Source organism: Callorhinchus milii, unplaced genomic scaffold, assembly GCF_018977255.1.
Source record: "Callorhinchus milii isolate IMCB2004 unplaced genomic scaffold, IMCB_Cmil_1.0 Scaffold1, whole genome shotgun sequence".
In the NCBI taxonomy this organism is placed as follows: Eukaryota; Metazoa; Chordata; class Chondrichthyes; order Chimaeriformes; family Callorhinchidae; genus Callorhinchus; species Callorhinchus milii.
Window position 1 is genome coordinate 134,433,190 of NW_024704742.1, and position 27,798 is coordinate 134,460,987.

A 27,798-nucleotide genomic window follows, 5' to 3' on the forward strand; every position below is an offset into this window, starting at 1 on the left:
GTGAATTCATGAAAGTCATCCCAGGTTAACAATGCCCGGTTTCCCGGAGGCGAGAAGCAGCAAAGATGAGCCCACGGATAGCTGACAACCCTTTCTCACAGCGATGCAAACGTCAATTAAAGATCTGAAGCCACAGGAGGAGGAGGAGGAGGATTGATCAGTGGAGGGAAGAGAATAATAAAAAATATGGGTGAGCAGTACTACCCTCAACGTTAACCAATAACTGAGCTTTCCAGCAGCTCTTGTTTAATCTCTGTATGTCAATTCAGAAAGGAACTTAATAAGATGTTGAGTAGAGCTACACAGGCTATTAATACGCCCCTTTCACTCCCCTCCCTCCCTGTCAAAACGCCTGGAAATTTCCAGCACTTCACAATGAAATCTTGCCAAGTGCCTTTGAGACATCTCGGCGACATGATAAGCCACTATGAATGCAAGTCGCTGTTGTTGTCTATCGAAAGCAAGGATTATTATTATTGCTGATTATGAAAAAGAAGTAAAAGGCAGCTGCAATAGAACATTTTGCTACACACAAACAGTCCAGCATCATAGTCTGGTTCTTCCGTCAGTTCATAATTTTCAGCCTCTAATAATAGCCTTGACACTGAAAATAAGGTGTTTGACTGGAGTTCCATTCATTTACAGTAAAATATTGTGAAGAGCGTTGAGACGCCTCAACGACGTGATAAGATGCTTATTCAAATGTTTTAAATGCAAGGATTATTCTGAGTACCATAAATATATACAACCCGGGAAGTAAATAGAGGTAGTCTTCAGTAAGTTGTGAGCCGCACCACTTATTTTTTAAGCCGCACATTAATGGACCAGAGGCCTGAAATGCCACCCAGTCTTGGCCTGAGTTCAAAGCCCATTTTGTCTAAGGTTTCCGTAGAACTCTCCGTCTGTTTCAGACGGGGACTGATTCCCCAGTGTGTCAGTCACACAGCTGACCAAGTAAATCATCCTGGAGGGAATGATTTCAGGCCAGGGACAGCAACAACAATTACAAAATGCAAAATACTGCAGATGCAGGAAATCTGAAACAAAAACAGAACACTCAGCAGGTCGGGCTATATTTTCCATATTTTCTATGAAGAAAGGAAACCAGAGTCAACGTTTCGGGTCCACGACCCTTCGTCAGAACTGGGGCAATTTGGGAGGGAGAGACTTTTAAGGATTAACAGCTAACAAGCTACCTGACCCTGGGATGGATGGGGGCAGGGGGGGCTTGGGAAGAGCTACAGCATTGAAATTGTTTCCCAAACTACCCTTCTGACGCAGGCAAGGAGGTTAGCAAATGGGGGGAGGGAGGAGAGAGAGAGAGAGGGAGGGGAAAAAGACAGAAGATTAAAGACAACTTTTTTTAAGAAAAGAAGTATGGATCAATACATCAATTCTTCATTTTGAGGAATTAAGTAGAAACCTGGTTGTTAGTTGGTTGGTGTAATAGTCCCTCAAGAAGTTAAACTGAGCTCTCGATCTGTGCCCTGTTCAATTGAATTCCCCATCTATGCCATGTCCCGACAAGGGAAGAAAGTTATCTCTCCAGATAAAATAATATAAATAATCCCTGCATTTGATATAGCACTTTTCATGTCTTCGAGAATATACTGTAAAGTGAATTGACTGTTTATTGTGGGCGAAACGCGGCAGCCAATTGCGCACAGCAGCGTCCCGCAAACAGTCGTGGGTTCAAAATGACCAATTCTATTATTGTTTTTTCTTTTTTTTCTTGAGGGATTATTATCAGGGGTGTGGAGTAAGGAAACTTGCCCAAGGTTTTGCCCTAACAGGAATCGAACCCAGGTCTATCGCTTGCGAAGCGAGTGCTCTAACCACCGAGCTACAGGACTCCCGAGTTACAGGACTCCTCCTTGGTCACTCACTTCACAGCTGTTTTGGGATACTGCTGTGTACAAATTGGCTGGCTGATCTCAAATCACACCTCTTTCAGTCATCTTTCTCCTCTCCACTCCTGGGCTCCCACCCACAGCTTGGATGCCCGTCCAGCACTGTGAAACACTTTGAGACATTCTCCCGACATGAAAGATGCTATATGAATGTAAATTGTACTGTATTACATTGTAATACGCTCAATACACTGTGACCCCTGACATACAATTCACCATTTTCAAATCTACAAAAATAAATTCTGTGATTAAACCATCAACACTCACACAAAAGAAATTGTACAGAGAGTCACTCTCGTCTCTTCGTGGCTACCGTAGGGTTAGGCATTCCCCAATACATTGTGCTTTGTTCCTCTACAAACACAGGCTCCGCTTAAGAGAGGTGATCCTGACCCATTCCAACAAGCTATCACTGCAATTTCCATGTGTAGGAAATCTCAGCTTGGTTTGGATACTCTTAAGCCTGGCAATGGGTTTCCCCATGTTTCAGACACCCGGCTGACAAAAAAAAAGAGGCAATCCGAAAAACAGCCTCTTACCTTCGTCCTGGAGTTCTGCTATCGGTTTTGGGGGGGGGGGGGAATGAAAATAGCGGGGAAAAAACGGGAGGACTCCTGGGCTGTACTACTCTCAGTTACTATCAAATATAAACAAGGCAAACAGGATTCTGAGCAGTATTGTCGTATCAGTTGAGTTCAGATCCCAAGAAGCCAAAATCAAGCAAAACACAAGATGGGGAGCCCGGGCCCTAGAGGCAGTGCAAGAGGAGAGTAGTGAGGACAATTCCCAGTGTTAGGAGCATTGATTGATCAGCTAAAGCTCTTCAGTCTTGAAAAGGAACCTTACAGAGACGCTTTCCTCTAAATTAACATTTTTTTAAAAAAAAATACTAATTTCATTTATGGGGACACTGCTGGCACAGATCAGCTCCAAATCCGCCAAAATTATTCACTTTCATTTCGAATATGTTCTGTAAAGCACTCTGGGGACCAGCACTTTATGCAAAAGGAGCAACAAACTGTAAATACAAACTCATTACAACAATATGCTTTGGATGAAACAATAACCCAAGGTCCTATCTATCTGTTCAGGGGGGTGTTAAAAGATCCCGTAGCACTACTTGAAAAGAGAAGAGTTTCTCCTAGTGTCTTCGTGAGCAAATTGGTTACTGTGTTCGCCTACAATCACCACATGTCACAGTCAAATCCTGCTAATACAATACAAACGTAAAAGTATATACATTTACATTTCACGTGGTCCCGATATGAAAGGCGCTAAACACACAAGGATTATTCTAAATAAAAAAATTAGTCATTCGCTTTATGGGACATTTCACCTTCAAAGATACACAACTTGACATGAATCTTATGAAGCATTCTGAGATGTTTCTACGGCATGATATCAAATTCAAGGATTATGCAAGCGCTCTTATATACTCTAATATACTCTATCCTTCCAAAATATACACCTGAACCAGTTAATTCACTTTACAGGATATTCTGTGAAGCCCTTTGAGACATCTCACCAATGTGATTAGACACTATATCAAATACAAGGATATTTATCATTATTAATTTTTTTTCCTATCTCCTTCACTTCCCACCCACCCCTTGTACCCAGCAAAAGTTATTCAAATGCTTTGAGACATCCTCCTGGTTATATAAATGTAAATGCTATTGATTCTTATGTAATAATATTTGCATATTAAGAATATTGTGCACATAACAAATGAGACAACTAAGTACAATATAGGGAACACATTCAGCAAAATCTTTCCCTGGTTTCCTCATCAAACATAGTTCCAGGCTGAAGATCAGAGAAGAAGGAGGTTTATTAAAATAAACTTTCAAAAAAATTAACTTTCAAAAAAGGAGTAAGTACGCTGCTGGAATTCAGATTGATCCCTTTCTCCTCACAGGGTCATTATTCAGCACAGACCAATTTACTTCAAAGGAAGATCATTTTCCCAGCATGGTCGAAGGGCTCATAAAATGTATTCTTTCTGAAGCCCTATTTTTACTGCCTTCCTAATGCCACACTCCCTTTCAGTCAAAATGTCTGATGAACGCCTGGACATCAGACATGCATCGATTCCCAGGCGAAAGTAATAATAAACCTTACATGGGATAGGGTTTTTCACATCAGGAAGACGTCCCAAAGCACTTTATAGGATGTTCCGTGAAGTGCAATGACTGTGTTTTGTGGGTGAATATGGCAGCCAATTTGCACACAGTAATGTTCCACAAAGAGCCATAATGTGAATGATTGATTTCATTTGAAGGATTGTTGACTAGGACAGGGGGAGAAACTCCTTCTCCTTTTGAATAGTTCCAAGGGACCTTTAACATCCACCTGAATAGACAGGTGGGGCCTTGGTTCAACATCTAATCCAAAGAACAGAAAATTAACACATCGCTGCGTCACTATTTTGACTCAAATTTCGACCTCAAATGGGCAATGAAACTAAGGCTATTTCAAATTGTAGCACAGTAGAGCCCAGTTATAACATAGTGGTTGGTGTGATGTGTGATAAAAATGCTCAACTTCCAGTCTTGAGCTCTCCACTGATATTACTTCCTGTGGACCACACATGCTGATACTGACTGCAACTTACTCTTCCCCAAGACAGAAGACTGTACAAGGCAAGTTTCCGTCCTGCTTTTCTTCCCTCCCCAGCCATTGTAAAGGTCAATCCTCCCACTAACAAGGTACTTACTACCTACTTCATATAGATATAGATTGCCTTATGGGCACATTCAATTCCAAACCAAGACTTTTTCTAGTGAACTGCAGATAAGCCTTAAGGCAATGATTCTGAATCCATCAGCCTGACTCAGTTGATAGTACTCTCACCTCCAGGTGGTGGGTTTGTGCCCCACATTAAGACCTTGAAATCCAGGTCTAGGCTGACACTCCAATACAGTGCTGGGGGGAAGTGGGTGGCAGGGATGCTGTAGGAAGTGCTACCCTCCGGATGAGACATTAAACCAAGATCCTGTCTACCTTTTCAGGTGTCCACCTAAACAAGTAGACAGAACATTAAAGATCCCATGGCACAACCTGAAGAGAGAAAGCAGTTTCTCTCAGTGTCCTGGCCAACAATTCACCAAACAAAATTAGTCAATATTCACTTCATGGCTGTTTATGGGTCATTGCTGTAAGCGAATTGGCTATTGCGTTCAACTCCACAATACGCAGTCACTACACTTTGGAGTAAGTCCTGCAAAGCTCTTTGTGAGAGAGTGCACATTCCCTTTCAGACACAGGGCAATTTCCACGCATGGGTACTGTACATATGTGGAACTTTCAGTTTGGTTAGGATATTCTGAAGCACGTTGATAGGTTTCCGCAAATGTCAGACACCCGGCTGACCAGAAGAAATCATGGATCAAGTTTACATTCCACATTCTGCATTCTACCCGCTTATCACTGCATCACAGCAGCACGGCAGATTTGGACACTTTTAACGTCTTGTTCAGGAGAGACCAACAGCCTTTGGAAATTTTCTCTGAATAAACCGCGGCTGTTTGTGGGACATTCATTGCTGTACCCACAAATTGGCCGCCACATTCACCCACAAAACACACACAATCACTGTACTTTACAGTATATCGTGTGAAGCGCTTTGAGGTGTCCTCCTGACATGAAAGACACTATCGCAAATGTAAGGATTATTAATTATATCCGACTTGTAGGACGACACTAAGTATTCAAAGAGGCAATTGAGCCCACCTATAATAATAATCCTTGCATTTGATATAGCACCTTATCACGTTGTCAAGACGTCTCAAAGTACTCCACAGGATATAATGTAAAGTGGATTGAATGTGTATTTTGTGGATGAAACTGAACACAATTGTGGCAAGATTGTGAATTTCAAAGCTGCACTAATAAAAAAAATTCATACCAGTTTAAAGATCACATCAATTTATTCTGATTTCCAAGGCAGTAAGCAGCACGCACATACATTTGCATCAATCCCAGGACACAAATCGATGAGCAAATATCACTCACTTGTTGTAACATCTACGCTGCAAAGGAACAGATACTGAAAGTCAATATTCGTGGAGTCCTGTAGCTCAGTGGCCAAAGCAATCGCCTCGCAAGCGACAAACCCGGGTTCGATTCACGGAAGGGCGAAATGTTGGGCAAGTTTCCTTGCTCCACACACCTCTGTTTACCTAGCAGTAAGGAGGAACCATGTTGTTAGTCAATTGGCAGATCGCTTTTCCGGGAATAATAATCCTTGCATTTGATATAGCGCTTTTCACGTCTTCTAGACATCTCAAAGCACTTCACAGAATATGATGTAAAGTGAACTGACCGTATATTTGTGGGCTAAACGCGGCAGCCAATTGCTTACAGCATTGTCCCACAAAAAGTCGTGGATTGAAAATGACCAATTTATTATTGTTTTTTCTTTTGGAGGGATTATTATTAGGCATGTGGAGTAAGGAAACTTGCCTAAGGTTTCGCCCTCTGCCTGGAATTGAACCCAGATAATTCCTTCCAAAACAAAAAATAATAAATCAGTCACTTCAATTCAAGACTGTTTGTGGGACATTGCTGTGTGCAGTTGGCTGCCACGTTTCGCCCACAAAATATACAGTTAATTCACTGTACAGTACTGTACTGTGAAGCGCTTTGAGACGTCTAGAAGACTATATCAAATGCAAGGATTACTATTATTATTGTTGTTATGCGCAGCCGCAATGAAATCCCCCACCTGAGTCTCTCCCCGTAACCAAAGCTTCGCATCCACCGAGCATCCACAATCAAACCTCCTGATAAAGATTGCACAGGGGAAACCCATCAACCCACTGTGAGCTAAAGCAGTTCGTTTTCCGTGGTCAATTCTGTCCGATTCCTGAAAAAGTCCAGGACTGGTGACATTACAGGAAACCATAATAAATAAAATACAATTCTTGCATTTGAACTTGCATCATTGCAACGTCTCAAAGAGTTTTCACTGTAAAGTGACTGTGCATTTATAGGCGAACACGACAGCCAAATTGTGCACAGTAATATTGTGCTCTTTCTCTTGCACACTCACTTTCTCTCCCTTGCACACTCAAAGAGATCTGATTGTGATCCAGTCACTCTCCCTCTCTCGCACACTTGCGCGGTTCTGACTGCAAACCAGTCTGTCTCTTTCTCCCTCACTCCCATGGTTCTAATTGCTAGCCAGTTTCTCTCTGTCTCATACAAACACACACGCACACACACGCACACAGAAATGCAGCAGCTAATTTGATGCTGGCAATGTTGGTGAGACCAGTCGAACTGCTTCACTACCACAAACCTGGCAGATTGCAAAGCTTTTTTTTCAAGATAATATGTGAAGGTGCAAAAATATTTTTTTGTGAAAAAAAAAGTTAAAATAAAATAATCCACCCATGGAAGCCACACACCACAAAAAACCTACCGCCCAGAGCGGTGAAATCACTCAATCCCTTTCACCAGCGCAACCGAAGTTCGAGCTCCTTCTTCACTGTCCGAACACTCTCCAGGTTGCACAGATGACAGTATGGTCTGCATCAGATTGAAGAGATAGTCTAGCCCCCATTGACAGTGTTTACAGCAGTGTCTCACAACACGGAATTGCGACCAAAACAAGACAGGTGCTGTTTGACAACAGACAAGTCAAATTCCCGGAAGAATAGAGGTAGGGAGTTTTAGGGAGAGTGATGGTTGGGGGAGTGAGAGGGAGAAGTGACCGTAAAAGTAATCCGTTTCAAAATTGTGAATTTTCCAAAATTCTGTGCAGTCTTAAATTTTATGACAAAGCAACAACTCACATTTACATATCACCTTTTCACACAGGTTAGGGATTTTTTTTTCCCCCTAAAATTATGATCGCTCAGCATAGCAGTAAATTCTTAAATTATACCTGAATTTGGAAGATGTCTCTTTTTGATAGAAAAAAATGCAGAAAAACAACTATCGAGGTCAGCACTGAATTTAAGATTTTAGCACAATTCAGTATGATCTTAAAACGGGTCAGTCTGGAGAGGCACCACAAACAGGAGGTTAAGTTGCATAACAATTACTTGATGAGAAACTATATTAAATGCTATTGTGGAGACCCGTAGTGCAGTGGTTAGCATTCTCGCCTCACAAGCAAGAGGACCAGGGGTCGATTCTAGTCAAAACCTTAGGCAAGTTTCCTTACTCCATACATCTCTATTTACCCAGCAGTAAGTAGGAACCTGGTTGTTTGTTGAAAAAAAATTGGTCACTCAATCCGCGACTGTTTGTGGACGCTGCTGTGCACAATTGATTGTTGGATTTCATTTGCCAAATACAGTCAAACCACTTTACAATATATTCTGTGAAGCGCTTTGAGACGTCATGACATGATAAAGGGCTATATCAAATCCTAGGATTATTATTATTATAATAATAATCTTCTCCCTCTCTCTCCCCCAGCCATCACTCTCCCTAACACAGAGCCTTATCTTGTCATCATGACGTCTCAAAGCGCTTCACAGGATATACTGTAAAGTGATACAACCGTGCGAATGACAGTGACTGGATGTGACTATCTTCTTTTCTTATTGTGGATGTTTTAATGCTCGATTCTGAACTAAGAGTATTAACAGAAGATCATTGTGCAGCAAGGTTTGAGACCGGGAAAGACTAGTACGTACAAGTGTCCCTGGCTACCACAGCCAACACGCTTCAGCTGTTCACTGAAAGCTAAGAGAAAAAAACAGCTGCGTGTTTTATAAGAAGTGACTGCCAGATAGCGATCGCTATTAAAGAAATGGCCAACTTCCCAGTTCCTCCCAATAAAAGCTGCAGTCTATCCAGACCTTTTCAGCCCGTGTCCTCTCTGGCCATTAACCCCATCAAAATCCAACTTAAAACTCATCTTTTTGACCATCACAATAAAATTACATTTCTACAGCGCCTTTCACGTCGGGAGGACGTCCCAAGGTGCTGGACAGACAAGAGTTTCAGACCTGAGCTTGGGGGCGTGGGATTGGGGAGAGTGGAGGGCGCAGGGAAAGCAGGGAGATCGAAAGCACGGTCGAAGAGGAGGATCTTGAGATGGGTCTTGAGAGCGGCAAGGGAGGGGGCGAGGCAGAGGGACTGCGGGAGAAGTTACAGAGGGTGGGGGCAGAGTGACAGAAGGCCCGCCCTCCAATAGTGGAGCGATCGAGGTGGGGGACGTGAAGCAGGCTGGAGCCCGCTGAGTGGAGGGAGCAAGCAGGATGGTAGGGGCTTAGGAGGTGACAGAGGTAGGAGGGAGAAAGACCATGCTTTGATGGTGAGGACTAGGATCTTGAACTGTATCCTCTGTGTGAGAAGCCAGTGGAGTCAGGCGAGGATGGAGAGGATAGGGTCATGAAGCATGGTGCAGACAAGGGCTGCAGAGTTCTGGATGAGCTGCAGTCTGTGGAGGGAGGAATTTGGGAGGCCGACAAGCAAGAAGTTTGCATAGTCAAACCTCGATGTAATGAAAGCGTGTATGAGGGTTTCGGCGACATGTAGAGTGAAACAGTGGCAGAGACGGGCGATGTTGCGGAGGTGGGGGAAAGCAGAGCGGGTCATGGCACAGATATGGGGTAGAAAGGATAGTTGAGGGAATAAAGTGAATTGACTGTATATTTGGTGGCAAAGCTAACTGCGCATAGCAGTGTCCCACAGACAATCGTGGATTGAGTGACCAAATTATTATTTCTTTTTGAAGGAATTATTACCCCCGGAAAAGCGATCCGCCAATCGACTAACAACCAGGTTCCTACTTGCTGCTAGGTAAACAGAGGTGGAGTAAGAAAACCTACCCAACATTTCGCTCTGCCGGGAATCGAACCCACGGGTCTTTCGCTTGCGAGGTGAGTGCTCTACTGCAAAGTGTAGTGACTCAAGCTGGCAATCTGCGCGCAGCAGTGTTTCTAGGTTTAACATCTCAGCCAAAAGACGGCACCTCCAACAATGCAACACTCCCCCAGCACCGCACTGCAGCGTCAGCCCTGAGACTATAAGCTGAACCCTCAACCTTCTAACTCGGGGGAAGTGTGTGCTACCACCTGAGGCAAGCTAACTGATTAAAAAAATTATTGGGTATAATGCTTACTTTATACAAATGATATTTAAGTAGCCATTTATACATACTGGGGTTCAACAATCCCTCTGATAAAAATCATCATTCATTCATGGCTGTTTGTGGGAAATTTCTGTGCACATATTGGCTGCTGCATTCACCACAGTCACTACACTTTACAGAAACGCACTACGAGACATCCTCCTGATGTTTTGTTAAACGCAAGGGTTGTTCACATAATAATAATTGATATAGTGGCTTATCACGTAATTGAGACAGCTCAAAGTGCTTCACAGAATAGATTGTTTAGTGAATTGAATGTGTGACTTATAAATAGCCATTTACACACAACGGGGGACTAACAAGCCTCCTGATAAAATAATATAGTCATATTATCATAACATTATAATAATTACCATCAAAATAAAATAATTAAGAAACACTATTCTTCATCATTCAGCTGGAGTATTGCGTCCAATTCTGGGCACCACACTTTAGGAAAGATATCAATGCCTTGGAGAGGGTTCAGAGGAGATTTACCAGAATGGTACCAGGGATGAGGGACTTTAGTTATGCGGAGAGACAAGAGAAGCTGAGATACGCCTAATAATAATTCCTCAAAAAAAACAATAAATTGGTCACTTCAATCCACGACTGTTGGTGGACACTGCTGTGCGCAATTGTGCCGTGTTTTGCCCATTAATATACAGACAATTTACTTTACAGTACATTCTGTGAAGCGTTTTGAGACATCGAGAAGACGTGAAAAGCGTGATATCAAATGCAAGGATTGTTATTATTATGGCTAATGGAAAAATAGTTTCTGAAACCTTCCATAAATGACTACTGTGAGATTCCAGTCATCCGAACAATCAGTGCATGAGCAGATTGAACCAAATACAAGTTCCAACATACACTGACTGACTCACTGACTCAGTTCCAAGGGAGCACACAGCTATATAAAAAAAACAGCCCCCAGACTTGCCAGTAATTACTGAGGCCTGAGACAATGCAACTTTAAGGATGTTAGAGAACAGCAGGTTTCGTTCAATCCAGGTCACAACAATCATCACTCACTGTACTTAACCAATACGTGGGAGCAGAGGGACAGGAACAACCAACAACACAACAAGCAACACCAAGAACCACCACAACAACCCCAGGCAATTATATAGTGCGCTTCATGCAGGATAGCATCCCCGAGTGCTGAAATAATCGCATTAGGGAAATAATTCTCAGCAACAATAAACAATAACGCTAGGTTTATGCAGTCAGTGCCTTTCATGCCTCATCCTTGTCTGACTTTACCAGCTCCTCATCTCGCAGAGGAGCGAATTCAAGATTTTCGTCCTCACTTTCAAAGCCCTCCACGGTCTTGCTCATCCCTACCCCTGCAACCGGCTAAAATATTACCAACCTGCCCGCTCCCTCTGCTCAACAGGCACTGACTGGTCTGCTCCATGTCCCCTGCCCTGCCCGCCCCACCACTGATGGTCCATCGCAGAGCTCAATTGCCTCCTTCAAGGCCTATCTCAAGACCTTTCTTTCTCTGTGAATGTAGAATATACAGAATTTACAGAATATACTATAATAATGATAATATTATTATTAATATATTATTCACTATAAAGTGAATTGACTAACACGACGGCCAATTGCACGCAGCAGTTGGTGAAACAGTTCGGAGATGCTTAAGCACGGTCATTATTTTCCCATGGGGCAGACACCGGGCTGACCAAGACCAATACGGGATAACAATAAGCGTGGGGGGATATCACAAGAGCTCTCCATTGCCTAAACTAAGGAATTGGAGACGTTCACCCGAAGTGAAAGGCGGCGATCACATTGCAAAGTAAATGGAGAGCATCTGATCAGTCAGCCAATGAGCATGAAATATCTACAGATCACGATCCCTGCAGGTCTTTCACCCACGTGTAAAGACAAGTGCAAGTCATTTGGTCACTCAATCCACAACTGTTTGTAGGACACTGCTGTGCGCAATTGGCTACCATGTTTCACACACAAAAAACAATCAATCCACTTTACCGTATATACTGCGAAGTGCTTCGAGATGTCTCAACGACGTGATAAAGCGCTATATCAAATGCAAGGATTATTATTATTTATCTCGTTCCCTTTTAAAAGCCTATAGAGACATACAAATTCAAACACAGAAGAAGGCCTTTGCATTCGGCCCATATATTGTAAAGGGCATTGACTGTGTATTTTGTGGGCGAAACTTGGCAGCCAATTGCTTAGCAGTGTCCAGATTGATTGACCAAATTATTACTATTTTTTTGGTGGGGGAAGAGATTATTACCCCCAGATAGCGATCTGCCAATCGACTGGCAACCAGGTTCCTACATAGGTAAACTTGCCTAAGGTTTCACCCTGCCCAGGAATAGAACCCGCGTCCGCTCGCTTACGAGGTAAGTGCTCTAACCACTACGCTACAGGACTTCATATTAACCACGAGCCACGTAAAGCCATTCTTCGTGTCCCACGGCAGCTCAGCTCTCTATTTTCCTTGGTTTTCCAGAGTGAGTGCCGACAGTCTTGGTAGCCGGAAAGGTCATTCTGTTGACGCCTGGCAGACGTCGGCACACCGGAGTTAAGTTACGGTTGAAGTAATCCCCTACAATGTCACGAACGGTAACGAGCAACTGTGTGAATGGCTAATCACCTTGCAAATGACAGCCTTAAAGGTCTCCTTCAAGAGCCAAAGCAACTCTCGCTCTTCAGAGTGAAGGAAAACCTTCTCCAGGTGTAACCGTGCTGTGATTGGGAACATACACGGCCTTCAACAAGGATGACTTGCGTTGTAGACCATCAACTGGCCCCAACCAAAGAACGACAACTTGCATTTACACAGCTCCCTTCATGCAGGATAGCGTCGAAGGTTGAACGGCGAGCAAGAAAGAAGGGGTAGGTGACCGTAGGCGCAGGTAAAGATGTACGTGGGATTTAAAGATATAAAATAAGGTGTCAAGGCACAGGGAACGCAGAATAATAGGAATAGGAAAACATTCAGCACATCGAACCTGTTCCACCAATTTCTCAGATCCTGACAGATCTTTTATTCTCCTTTATGCGTCTGCCACCAAGGTACAGTACCTGTCTATTTCTCTGAGCCTGACTGAGTTGGTAGCAGAAATGTGTGTTCAAGACCCATGTTGAAACTTTGAATATTATATAAATTAAAATTAAACTATGAATATAATTCCATTGGAATATTGTATGGGAGGGAGGGATGTGCTACATTGTAAGAGATGCTATACTTCAGATGACATGTTTGACCAAGGGTTGCCAGTAGATGTTAAAGATCCTTTGGTTCTATTTGAGAAGTTTCTCCCGTGCCCTAACCAACAAGCCCCCAGATACGACTTGTTATTTTCTCCAAGCCCTTTTGCCTGACCTTGCTGTGAGCAAATTCTTAAATTGTTTTTCTCTTAGGTTTTTTCTCTTTGGTTCTTACAAGAACTACAGTAAAAACAGCTTTAAAATTAAGACTGTTAGTTTGAAGAATGACAAAAAACACATCCAGGCTTCATTCTCCCGAGTTTGTCACTTCTGTACCCTGATGGAAAAGTTTGCCCAGGTGTAAAATCAGGTGCTGAAAGCATTGTCCGTGGCTGTGATAACTTCTAACTTCTTTCTATAGTTGAATAGATGTCAGTCTGTAGCACTCTTCCCTTGGGAATTAGGGCTTGAAATTCTAAGTCGGGAGACTCTAAACCCACTGTCCAATCTGACACTCCAATACAGCGCTGGGTGGGACAAATGATGCATCGTTGGAGGTGCTGTCCTTTGCATAAGATATTAAAGCGAGCGCCCACCTGTTCTGTTGGATGTTAAAAGATCCCATGGTTCAGTTCAAAAAGAGTAGCAGGTTTCTCCCAGTGTCCTTGCCAATAATCACTTATTATTTGGCTTGGTCGGTTGTGACATCGCCCTGTGCCCTGGGAACTTGATGTCCACCTGAAGAGGCACAAGGGACAGCAGATGGGGAGAATTTTTTCTGGAAATGTTTCTTAATAGAAACAATCCTTACCTTTGACGTAGCGCCTTTCAGGTTGGGAGGACATCTCAAAAAGCTTTGTGGGATTCACTGTATTGTGTAGTGACTGATAATTTGTAAGCAACTTGATGGACCTCTGGGCCTTTTTACAATACAATAGTTTACACTTACATGGTACCTTTCACATCAGGAGAACGCTTCAAAGCACTTGACAGAAATCATTTAAAAAATCCTTGCATTTGATAACAGTACCTCATCACATCGTTGAGACACCTCAAGTATAATATAAAGTGGATTGACTGTGTACTTTGTGAGCGAAACACAGGAGTCAATGGCAGACAACAGTGTCCCACAACCACTGTGGATTGAATGATTATTACCGATTAGCCATCCGACAATCAACTAACAACCGGGTTCTAATATACTGATAGGTAAACAGAGGCTTGTGGAGTACGGAAACTTGCCTAAGGTTTCGCCTGGCCTGGGAATCGAACCCGGGTCCTCTCACTTGTGAGGCGAGTGCTCTAACCACTGAGCTACAGCACAATGCCAGCCGCATATCCATGTTGGGGATGGGAGCCAAGAGGGAAGGAGATGAGGAGAGGCGATTTGAACCCTTCTCTTTTCGCTTTCCATTTATCCCCAAGGGAGCTTCGATCTGTGGCCAAATTCGATTGAGTTAGTAGGTCAGCAGAGTTTGGTCAGGCACAAAGAACTACAGCCGAAGGAATTAAAAACATTCCCTCCGCAAAACTGAAATCAGATAACTCTGGTCAGAGAGCTGAGGGTGTGCTGAACAATGTCCTTTTGTGATGCACAATCCACTGTGCGTTACTGAGAACAAATTGTTTTTCCTTAGCAATTGAAGCTTAACTTGACACAACAGACAAACTGATCATGCTCCTTCCTGCAGATAGGGTGTCAGCTGGAAGACGCTGACTTTTGGAAACAGCGAGAGTCTGAGTGTGATTGTGCTATAGACTGGGTCACTTTACACTGGGGCCCATGAGCAGCGAGTGAACATCAAGGGCACGTACAACGAGGAATCACATAAGATGGGAAAAACAGGTTACGGTAGGAAATTGTTTCCATGATTCAACAAGAAAAGTAGCCTATTCTCTTAACCTCCTCTATTCTGAGTGATCCACCCTTCCTCCCTCCCAGATCGAACCTTCAACAACTAGAGTCACAGCACTCTGTCTGGTACTATACCTTAACAGCAACAACAAATTTGTAGAGCGCCTTTCGTGTCGGGAGGATGTCACAAGGTGTTGGACAGTCAAGGATTTGCACCCAGGCTGGGGGTTGGGATCAGGTGGGGTAGGGGAGGGTGGAGGGCAGGTAGGGTAGGGGTAGGAGGGTGACCTAAGATGCGTCGAAGAGGAAGGCCTTGAGATGGGTCTTGAAGAAGGCAGAGGAGGGGGGGGGAGGCAACCGGACTGTGGGATGGAGTTTCAAAGGGTGGGGGCAGAGAGGCTGAAGGCCTGACCGCTGATAGTGGGGTGGGAAGGGCGGTGACATGGAGCAAGCCAAAGCCTGCTGAGCTTAGGGAGCGGAAAAACCTCCAGTGTATGGAGGGATGGGGGTGATTTGGGTGGTAGATGGGACTGAAAGGATTGCTCTTTAAGCTGGAGCCAGTGCAGACACAATAGGACGAATGGCGTTTCTTCTGTGCTGTGAATTTCTATAGTTTGAAACCCTTACAAACTCCTCCCTGCTCTCACCTTAAAACCTACCTCTTCAACCACCAAGCAAGAAGTACAATCAAAGCGAACTTCACCGGTTGTGTCACAGCACTTGGCCTAAGTTTGTCTGATCAGTGAACCTTCCTCATGAGGTGCTTGAATACAAAATCAACAACAACTTGCATTTATACAGCAGCCTTCGCCTGGGATAATGTCTTGGGAGTGCCTCCCAGTAGCCAAGTTGGACACTGAACTCAAGAGGGTTGGGGAGGAAAGGGGTGGATAACCAAAGGCGCAGTTGAAGGTAGCCCATAAAATACAGTCACTCGACTTTACAATATATTCTGTGACGCGCTTTGAGGTGTCTCAAAATTATTATAGATAGTGAGGGCAGCACAAGGCAGAGATTGAGGCAGAGAATGTTCCCTGCATCTCCTCCCGCACAATCTAAAAGCATAAAGCTGATTAACCATGTTCTGTGTTACTCTCTTCAGTTGGTCTGGCCATGGCTCCTCACACAGGTCTCGATAAGATGCAATAATTTATAAAATGCACTGTTTATCATCGCAATGGATAAAAGGACTCAAACTCGAGATTCACAGTGAGCTTAAAATATGCAGCATGTGCAATGTCAACACAATATGATACAAATTTACTTTTTACAGCGTCTGCTATGTCAGCCGGGTGTTTAATAAACCTGGCACCTGAGCTGGGAGTGGGAAAGATAACCAAAATTGTGGTCAAAGAGCTGAGACGGACCTTTAACAAGGTGAGGGAGCGAGTTGGAGGGACTTGGGATGGAGTTCCTGAGAATGGGTGCACATAAGGCTGAAAAGCCGGACAGTCGATGGAGGGAGCAGGCAGGGTAGGGGGATACAATGCAGCCCAGTGCCCGCTGAGCGATCGCAAGCAGCTGGTCAGTAAGATCAGCCAAACTATACAGGGGCGACAATCACTTGAGAGACTGCTTGAGTGTAAATGACAGCTAGTAATCGTATGCGTTCTGGGGAAAGGGAGTATTTCAGCTTTAAGAAATCTTACCAAGCTTAGGCACTCCCTCACATGTGGTAATGAGCCCTGCTGACGCTTTGAGACGTCTCAACAACAACACAATTACATTTGTATATCGGCTTTCACTTCGGGAGGACGTCCCAAGGCGCTGGACGATCTGACATGGCGATTTATCAATGCAAGGTTTATTATTATCATTACCACTTGTACCTTTGAGTTGGAGGGTTGTTGAGTTCAAGCTCCACATTGGAACTTGAAACCCACAAACCTGGCTTACACTCCAATACAGTGCTCAGGGGAACAGAGCTATCCTTTGGATAAGATGCTAAAGTGAGGTGAACGTTAAAGATCCCATTGCACTATTCGAAAAGTCAGCAATCATCTCTGTAAAATTAGTCGCTAACTGATAATAATCCTTGTATTTTTAATATCGCTCTTTATTGAACCATTGAAACATCTCAAAACGCTTTATAGTATACTGTAGTGAATTGATTATATTTTGTGGGCGAAATGCGCCAGCCAATGCGTCCAGCAGTGTCCCACAAACAGCTATGGATTGAGTGATAATAATCCACATTTTTATTGGATTATTACTCCCTGGAAGTGATAAGCCAATCGACTCACAACCTCTAGGTAAACAGAGGAGTAAGGAAACTTGCCTAAGGTTTCACCCTGACCGGGAATCAAACCCAGGGTCCTCTCGCTTGCGGGGCGAGTGCGTTAACCATTGCGCCATTAACATGGAGGTTGTGGGACATTACCGTGTACAAAATTGGCTGCCACATTTGCCTGCAAAATTAATGGGTTTATGTCCAGTGCTTTGGGATGTCCTATATAAATGCAATTTGTTGTTGTCGAAACAGAGGAGGGTCCTTCAAACTAACTACAGAAGTCCTGTAGCTCAATGGTTAGAGCACTCGCTTTGCAAGTGAGAGACCTGAGTTCAATTCCAGGCAGAGGGCGAAACCTTGGGCAAGTTTCCTTACTCCACACAGAGCCTAATAATAATCCCTCCAAAACCAAAAACAATAATAAATTGGTCATTTTCAATCTACGACTGTTTGTGGGACATTGCTGTGCGCAATTGGCTGCCGCGTTCGCCCACAAATATACAGTCAATTCACTTTACAGTATGTTCTGTGAAGCGCTTTGGGACGTCCTCCCGACGTGAAAAGTGCTATATCAAATGCAAGGATTATTATTATTATTATTATAACTAGATTAACTGGTCCTTCAAACCGAGGCAGCTTTAATCATCAACTACATAACATAAGAATTTGCTAGGTGAAAGAAGACCAATCTAGTTCGCCTTCCACCATCCTGGCAGTCGCTTGCGATGTCGTCTCCCAAACTATATACTGTATCCTGAGAAACAACTTGGATTTATATAGCGCCCTCCATGCTGGGCGGTGAGGTTCTCTAGCAGACATCTAATTAATTTGTTCTTGGAATAAACAACACTTTCTGCTTCCATCGTCTCCCTAGGGAGCCTGTTCCATAAGTTTACTACTCGGTCTCTGTAGTGTCTCCTCAGATTTGTTCTGAATTTATCCCTCTTCAATCGCAGTCCATGTCCTCTGGTTCTACTGTTCAGTACAAGATAAAACAGCTTATCGCAGTCTACATGATCTAGTCCTTCAGAATCTTAAAAGACGTAGTCATATTGACTCGGATAAGAAAAGTAACAGTGCTCGAGTGATGGAATCAGGTCACCTACAACCTTATAGCTGTGGCGTTCATCAGGGTCTGCATCATATTGCAAAGAGTTCACAAGATCACAAGATGATGTGATGAAGGCCCTTCAAAGAAAGACCTTCAGCTCATTTGTTATCATCCTTCCAGAACTCCCACACTACCGCACCCCCCCCCCACCACCACCGTTCCCCAACACGCAGCAATCAGGCTTCGTTCTAAATGAGTTCCAATGTCCTAGCCCCTACCACACATCCTGGCAACCTGTTCCAGTCGTTGTTTACCTTAATAATAATAATCCTTGCATTTGATATAGCGCTTTTCACGTCGGGAGGACGTCCCAAAGCGCTTCACAGAACACACTGTAAAGTGAATTGACTGTATATTTGTGGGCGAACGCGGCAGCCAATTGCGCACAGCAATGTCCCACAAACAGGCGTAGATTGAAAATGACCAATTTATTATTGTTTTATTCTGAGTTAAAAAATTACTTCTCGGTATCTGTCTTGAATTACGCTTTACAACTCTAAACCCGCGTCCTTTGTTCTACTGTCTTGGTGAATCCTAAAGCATTGATCTGGGTTTACTTTTACAATCGAGTACAGGTAATCCACGTCATTGTTTTGGGGATAGCATTGCACAGCAGAAGGCCTGAATGAGGAACATCAAATTACGGTAAAGATTACAAGCTCCTTCAAAACTCACAACAAACCTTTTGCCTCTGGGCACTTGGCTCAGATTTCAGCCTTCACCTTGCAAAGGTGAAGCTTTGTGATGTGTAATCAGTTTGGACTTAAACCAACCGAAGCCATACGTAAAGTATTTGTGAAAAGGACAGCCAAAAGGTATTTATAGGAATAAAAGACCAAACCCGCTGGAACAATCCCAGAGACTTGATGATGCGTGAGGCTGTGCGCCAGCGATGGCGTTACCCCTCGGGATTTCAGGATCAAAGCCGCAAGTTTAGTCAAACATTAAAAATAAAGTTACTACCAAACTTTAAATTAATAATATGGTCTCAATTCAACCCCATTTGTTCCACCTGCAATTAAGAGCCACGGACCACACAGAATAATTCAGCACTGCCTCTGCTGTTTGCTCAAGTTTTAGAAACTACAACAATAACAACTTGTATTTAAATAGCGCCCCTCACGTAGGGTATAGTCCCAGAGCACTTGACAGTGGTGGAGCACGATGCTGAGACAAGAGGAGGGGGAGGTGATTGTAAACATGGTCGAAGAGGGAAGGAGGTGGCAAGGGATTGAGGGAGAGTGTTCCAGATTCGGGGCGTGCTGACTGAAAACACAGCCACCGATGGCGGAACAGAGGGCACAGGGATAAGCAAGATTATAGAGGATATAATGAGTGAAATATTTACGAAACCAATAAAAAAAAATATTTTCCTCTTATGGCTTCTTCTTTAATACCTACTCCAACCCAACACAGGATAAATGTTCTATCACCCAAATTACGGGTTTCTAACATACGCAAAAACCCATCATCAAATGTAATAGTATCCAATACGAATTGAGTCCTGTGCATCCCAATTACACATGGAAATTCCTGAGACATTTAATGGAATGCACACTCTCTGCCCTAGAGGAACAGTTCCTGCTTCCTAACACCAGAGTATCAAGTGTAGGTCAGCAAGAGTCAAGGCTTGGGACCTCAGAGTGTGCGTTGGGGCATTGCTGGTGCCTAACCAGCTAAAACTGCATAGCGTGCCATTGGAAGTACTGCCTGGCAAGCTTATCTGCTGCTTGTCCAGTTAGGACTACCCTGCCAGTTAGGACTTTGACTTGCAGGGTTAACAGGAAGGGTCCATGCCCCCAATAATTGGTCTGCCCTTTCTAAGACCTGCCAATGATACCAGCTGTTGGACTGTCATCAGCAATGCTCTGGAGTACTGCAGATCCAACTGGCTCAGGGTAAATGAGATAACAACCCAACCCAATGGATGGTAAATGGGAAAACACACCAATTCAACATGGGGTATATAAGATAACACTACAACCCAACACAGGGTAAGTGGAATAAAACCCCAACCTAATGCAGAATAAATGGGGTAAGAACTCAACCCAACACAAGACAAATGTGGTAACACCTGAACCCGACAGGCTAAATGGAGTTACACCCCAACCCAACACACAGTGAATGTGCTAACACAGAATCTATATCATTTTTCTAAGTGTGACAAGATAAATACAACAACAACAAAATTGCATTTGTATAGCGCCTTTCACATCAGGAGGACGTCCCAAATACCTAAAAAAAAACAGGTAAACCTCAGGGATGTGGGGAAAGGGAATGTAAATAAGACCAAAATAATTGCTTTTAAGAGAGCCAGCATGCACTCGATGGGCCAAATGGCTTTCTTCTGTGCTGTAAATTTCTATCGTTCTAAATTGGAGCAAATAATGTAATAGAGAATTTACATTTCCTGCACAAAAATTGCACCCTCTTACATACATCACAATTTCACAATGAGATTTCAAAATTAGTTAAGTGTTTCCGAGCTGCAAGTTCATTGCATGACCATGGAAAATGCTAGACAAAAAAAGACTAAGGTTCATCCAATTCACCTTCCACCGTCCTGGCAGTCATACACATAAACTGCTACTATAATGTATCCCCAAATATTATTTCCTAAAAGAAATCAATTTAAATTGCATTTCAAAGAATTGACACTTCTGCTTCCACTGACTCCCAAGGGAGCCCGTTCCATGGATTTACCATATAAATCCTTGGCTATAGATTGCATACTCCTTCTACTTCATTTCAGAGTAATATTTACTCTTCAACAGCTACCTTGCATTCATGAAAAGTCTATTAATTTATGTAAAGGCACGCCTGATAAGGCTTGCTGATTGATCCAACCCTCTTTTCCCACTGCTGATCGATATGACTCTACTTGCACCATCGCAATATTTAGCTGTCACCCTGACTCAATTGGTGACACTCTCGCCTCAGAAAGCTGAGGGTTCCAGCCCTGTGTTAGGAGTTTGAACACACAATCTACCAGATAAGTGGGGTATCCTTGGAGCTGGACTGGCTCCAAGATTACTTGACTGGCAATGGAATGTCGGAATCAAGCCAACCCTCTGTGGTGGTCTCGGTTGTCCGGTTTCTGAGCCAGGCGGGTCCACAGTTTTCCAGGGCACTGTTGATGACAGCACAGCCAGCCTGGCTCATTGGCAGGACTTAGAAAGACTGATCAGTCACTGGGGGCAGTCAATCATCCCACCCTGCTCCTGTTAACCCTGCAAGCCAAAACTCTAATGGGTAAGATGGTCCTGGTTGGATTAACAACTGGAAACCTTGGCAGACACCAATGTCAATGGCAAGCTATCCGATTTCAGCTGGTTAGACACTAGCAGTACCCCAACGCACACTCTGGGACCCCAAAAAAAACATTCAGGGGGATGATAAAGATCCCACGGCATTATTCAAAAACAGACAGCAGTTTCTCCCTGTGTCCTGGCCAACAAACCTCCTCAGCGAGAAAGAAAATGCAGCTTCACAGTTGTGCACAAATTGGCTGCCACATTTGCTGACGAATACAAACACTTGAACTCCCAATGCTCTGACTCACAGTCACTGAAACCTTTTGAAGCACGTCGAGCCACTTCAACATGATAAGGCGCTAGATCAAAAGCAAGGATTGTAATGCATTTATATTATTGATGGAGAATGCCAAGGAATATCATATTCTGGCTCAGCTGAAGGGCTGTGCTTTCAGATCACACAGATTGATGAATAATTTCTCAAACCAATGTAGGGTGTACAAGAAAGTTTTAGATTGAACCTCATATTAGCCTTAATAATCCCCGAGTCAATTTTCTTTGGGAGTTGAGCCAAGCAAGCATAGCACAGAGGTCATTTGTTAAATCAAGTCTCCGCTTTGTGCTTCAGTCGTGACAGTGATTTAGCAAATGTGACGTGAACTAAACTGCGATTTGCTCTTGTAAATGATGCCTTTCCAGATCGGACTCAGATCAGACGTAGATCAAACTCACAGCTATTGACAGATGCAATGGGGAGGTTCTGCTCAGGGAGATTTAAAGATTGGAAGCAAGTCACGCAAAATAAAAAATTGGCTACTTCAATCCACGACTGCTTGTGAGACGCTGCTGTGCGCAATTGGCTGCCGCATTTCGCCCACAAAATATACAGTCAAATCACTTTACAGTATATTCTGTGAAGTGCTTTGAGACGTCTCGAAGGCGCTATATCAAATGCAAGGATTATTATTATGAAGTCAACAACAACAACTTGCAGTTATAAAGCGCCCTCCACATAGGGTAGAGTCTCAGAGTGCGTAACAGTGGCCTCACTCCAGAGCGTTATTAAAAAAAATAGGGTTTTAAAACCAGCAAAGATGGAACAACAGCTCATATTTATACAGCACCCTTCAAGTGTGGCGGTGTCTCGGAGATATTAATGGTGGTGTAGTTTGATTCTGAGCCAGGGAGAAAGGAGAGATAACTGCAGGGACTGCCGAAGAGGATAATCTTCAGTCGCGAGAAGGGGCAAGGGGAAGAGAGAGGAAGCAAGTCAAAGAGATGTCCTATTGAGATGCACTAGCTTAAAAGTTCCTCAAGTGACAATACACAAGTGAGTATCTCCAGTCTATGTTGCAGAGTTGAGTTCAGCCAGCGAACTGCAGCCAGGCTCCCAAGCTAAATTATGGCCAACTTCCGGTTCATCTTGGTGCAGCCAACATCAACAACAACAACTGGATAATTATTTGGGAAGGACAAGTTTGCAGGGCTATGGAGAGAGCGGGGGAGTGGGATTGAATTGGATAGCTCTTTTCAAAGAGCCGACACAGACACGATGGGCCAAATGGCCTCCTTCTGTGCTGTATAATTCTATGATTCAACAACTTGCATTTATATGTGATACATGTGACATGACAGAAAATTACAGTGAAGAAAGCCACTCCGCCCACTGGGACAACAATTCCTCAAGTGAAGTTGGTCGTTCAAAGGCGCTGTACAAATGTCATTTGTTGTTGTTGTTCACCTGATGGCAGTTGCTGTGTGCAAATTGGCTGCTGTGTTCACCTACAAAACACACAGTCACTGCACTTTATATTAGACCCTATGGCTTCAGGATTTCTTCCTGACCTGAAAGGTATTACATGCAATGCAAGGATTATTATTATCATTTTGTTATGATTATAAGGCTAGTTGGCAATTTACAGACCTGCAAACCCTCCACATTATAACAGGGCTCCACTGTATTCAGTTAAGGTCAGAAGTGCAGCCCCAATTATCCTTAGACCCGTTACACAATGGTGGCGCCGGGACAACAGCAGACATCAACTCAGCTCAAACATTTCCCTCGGGCAACGAGTCATATCTTAAGACCATTTTCCACACTGAGAATTCACTGAATTCTTCAGTGCAAGAGGAGGAGATCACAGCCCGTCTATCGCCTCTTCGCCACCATTCCTCAGAAAGAGCTTTCCAATTTGTCGCATTCCCCTACGCATTTCTCACCCGCCCCCAAACCCCCCCATTGCCCCTTTTATATTTCTCCCCGTTTTAAATATTCATCCAATTCGCTTTTAAAAGTATCGCTCATGCCACAGACCCTCCGACTCACTCCCTCCCTCCCTCACCTCTTTCAAGATCAGTCTCAATTCCTACCTCTTTTTCCACACTTTTACAATAATAATAACCCTTACAATTGATATAGCGCCTTTCACATCATTGAGACGCCTCAAAGTGCTTCACAGAATGCATTATAAAGTGGATCGACTGTGTATTTTGTGGACGAAACGCGGCAGCCAATTGCGCACAGCAGTGTCCCACAGTCGTGGGTTGAGTGACCAACTGTCTTAAGGCTAAGACCATAAGAAATTTGGAGTTTCTGGTGAAGAAACCGAATTGGAACATAAATTAAGATTCCGATACTCCCACCCATAGCTGGGGTGCCAGCCTGGGACATCCTCACGACATGAACAGCTCTATATCAAGGTAGAATAATATTGTATTGCGTTGTAAAAAGGCTATGGATTCTGCATCAACTACAGTCTGAGGTAGGTCATTCCATGTTGTAATGACCGCCTGCATAAAAAAACTCCCACGTTTCTCTGGTAACGATAAAAATTATACTTTTCCTGTTACCAACCAGATGACAGTAATTAATAAATAATCCTTTGTATAGCCTCTCATATCAGGAGGATGTCTCAATGTTCTTACACTGTACACATTAGAACAGAAGGAGGCCATTCAGCCCCTGTTCCACCATTCTACTAGGTCAAGGCAGATCTGTATCTCAACTCCAATTACCTGCCTTTGTTCCGTATTCCATGATATCGTTACCTAACAAAAATCTACCCACCTCATTTTGAATTCATCCAGCGTATAAAGCATAGTGACTGCATTTTTTGTTCGCAATTGCGGCAGCCCAAATGCACACAACAATGCCCCATAATATAACCACAAAGCAAATGACTAATTTTATCTGGGGGTGGGGGGGGATTGTTGACCGGGACACCGGGAGAAACTGCTTTCGCTTCTCGAGCAGTAACGTAGGATCTTTAACGTCCAGCTGAACAGGTAGACGAGGCCTCAGTTTAATGTCTGATCTGATAATATAACACTTCCCCAGCCCTGCATTGGAGCATCAGCCTGGACTGTACAAGCTCAAAGTCCAAACCTGGTGTGGTAGGGTTTACGCACCACAAAGTTATAAACAAAACAAAAAAAAACACTTCTGTCCACTCACGCATCTCGATGGAAGGAGTACAGGTCTAGCCCAGCGAAGTGAAAAGCAAAGAAAGAGAGGCTGGCTTACTTAGAAAACACCAGGTTAAAATTAAATGCAGAATTCCCTCTGCATCACTCTTCTAAGGTCAAACGCATACATTTCCTGTCCCCGCCCACCACCACCTCTGTTTATCCCCGAACTGTGAAAAGACAAAATCACCTCATCGGTAAGACAAGGTTTCCCAATGCATCCCCTGCCCCCCACCCATCAACCACCAGAATACTATTTCACTGTTTTAATTACATTTGCTTTTCACAGGTTAATTATCGGGCTGCAAGTCACGTTGCCTGGGTTCTGGAGAAACCTGTAGGCGTGAAGACACGGCAAGGTTATTGCCAAATTAATTCGAGACCATTAGCTTTTAGGCGGAATGAGTCATCGGATGGTGTGTATGTCTGTGTGCGTGACTGTGTGTGTGTGTGTAAATGTGACCTGCCTTCAGCTCACATCATTGCCACGTCTTGTTTGAGAATTATACACTTAGTCGCTCGGTTGCCTCAGAATCAGACGGTTCAAGACCCACGTCGGGACATGGAACTCAGTCTGGGTTGATGGTCCAATGCAGTGCTAGTGGTGGGGTGGAGGGGGAAAGGGGTCAAAGAGCACTGCATTGTCAGAGGTGCCATCATTCGTATGAGATGGTTAAACAGAGGTCCGGCCTGTCCTGGTGCAACAGGACATTAAACATCCCATTGCGCTGTTCAAAAAACAAGTTTCTTCCCGTGTCCAGGCCAACAATCCCAAATAGAAATGGTCATTCACTCCAATGACTGCTATGCACAAATTGGTCGTCATGGTTGCCTACAAATACAGTCACTGTATTGATTTGGCGGTATATGATGTATAATAATAATAATGATCCTTTCATTTGATATAGCGCTTTTCGTGTCTTATCGACATCTCAAAGCGCTTCACAGAATAGACAGTAAAGTGAATTGACCGTATATTTGTGGGCGAAACGCGGCAGCCAATTGTGCCCAGCAGTGTCCCACAAACAGTCATGGATTGAAAATGACCAATCTATTATTGTTTTTGTTTTTGGAGGGATTATTATTAGGGTGTGGAGCAAGGAAACCTGCCCAAGGTTTCGCCCTGCCTGGAATCAAACCCAGGTGTCTCGCTTGCAAAGCGAGTGCTCTAACCGCTGAGCTACAGGACTCCACACAATAATAATAACCCTTGTATTTCATATCGCTCCTATAATTTCTAAATATCTCAAAGAACTTTATAATAATAATTGCTGCTAAGTATAGTCACTGTGCATTTATGGGTTGATGTGGCCAGCCACCTTACGCACAGCAAATGGCATACTGAACAGCAAAGACCCCTGAGAAACACCCTATTTGTTTTGAATGAATAGGCAGATGTGGCAAGGCTTTCCCGCTGCTTGTCCAGCTAGGACCACCTTTGGCTTGCAGGGTTAACAGGAGCTGAGTGCCCTTCCAGGTCCTGCTGCTGAGCCAGTATGGCTGTGCTGTTATTTTTCATAGATTCATAGAATGTTACGGCACAGAAGGAGGCCATTCGGCCCATCGAGTCTGTGCCGGCTCTTTGACAGAGCAAGTCACTTTCACTAACCCCAATCACCAGCTTTCTCCCCATAACCCTGCAAACCCGTCTTCCCCAGATACCTATCCAGTTCTCTCTTAAAAGCTGTTATCGAATCGGACTTTACTACCCTTTTAGGCAGATCATTCCAAATTCGAACAACTCACTGAGTGAAAACATTTCTTCTAACTTCCCCTCTGCTTCTTTTGGTAGATATCTTAAGACTTGACCACGAGTCACAGACACACCTACCAGCGGAAACAGCTTTTCCTTATCGAGCCTGTCGAAACCTTTCATGATCTTGAAGACCTCTATCAGGTCCCCGCGTAACCTTCTCTGCTCTAATGGGAAAAGTCCTAACTTCTCCAGCCTGACCTCATAGCTAAGGTTCCCCATTCCTAGTATCATTCTCGTGAATCTCCTCTGCACCCTTTCCAGTGCCTTAATGTCCTTCCTGAAGTAAGGTGCCCAGAACTGGACACAGTACTCCAGCTGAGGCCTAACCAGTGTTTTGTATAGATTAACCATAACCTCCCTACTCTTATACTCTATGCCCCAACTAGTAAAGCTCAGTACACCAAATGCCTTTTTTACTGCCTTATCTACCTGCTCCGCTGCCTTTAATGATTCGCTTACTTGAACACCCAGATCTCTCTGTACGTTCACCCCCTTAAGATTGAGCTACCAAGTCTATAATGCCTCCTATCATTTTCCCTACCTAAATGTATCACCTCACACTTATCAGCAGTGCTCTGGAGTGCTGGTTGAAGGCTCGGCCACCAAAGATGGCATGGAGGGGACGGAGTACGAGCAGGAATCCTGAGTTAAACGCGTGGAAGATGTGAGCAGAGGAGTGGGGTCGGAAAGGATCAACAACAACTTGCATTTATATAGCGCTCCTCACACAGGCCAGAATGGGTCACAGTGATGGGAGGTTTCAGAGCGTGAAAAAATTTAGAGATCAGGGCGAGAACCTCCCAAACTGTTGGGAGAGAGTGAGGTCTCAGAGTTTGGTGGGTCGGGTGAGGAAGTGGGTGGCGTAGTCAACTAGAGCCTACGAATGTGGGAACTCGGGAGATCGGGGAAGAGTGAGTGTGTGAGTCA

At 43.9% G+C, this 27,798-nt stretch overlaps 1 protein-coding gene across 8 annotated transcripts in view; it reads right to left on the minus strand.

The window, feature by feature from the left end:
• nedd4l (NEDD4 like E3 ubiquitin protein ligase) overlaps positions 1–27,798 on the minus strand; it is a 199,465-nt gene that overhangs the window by 63,030 nt on the left and 108,637 nt on the right. Inside the window, exon 1 of one of the 8 annotated variants that reach the window (XM_042335966.1) lies at positions 11,378–11,400. The exons of the other annotated variants lie outside the window; for them this stretch is intronic. The gene's annotated coding sequence lies outside the window, so the exon portion shown is untranslated. Of the gene's footprint in view, positions 1–11,377; positions 11,401–27,798 lie in introns of those variants that run through there. 8 annotated transcript variants of the gene reach the window in all.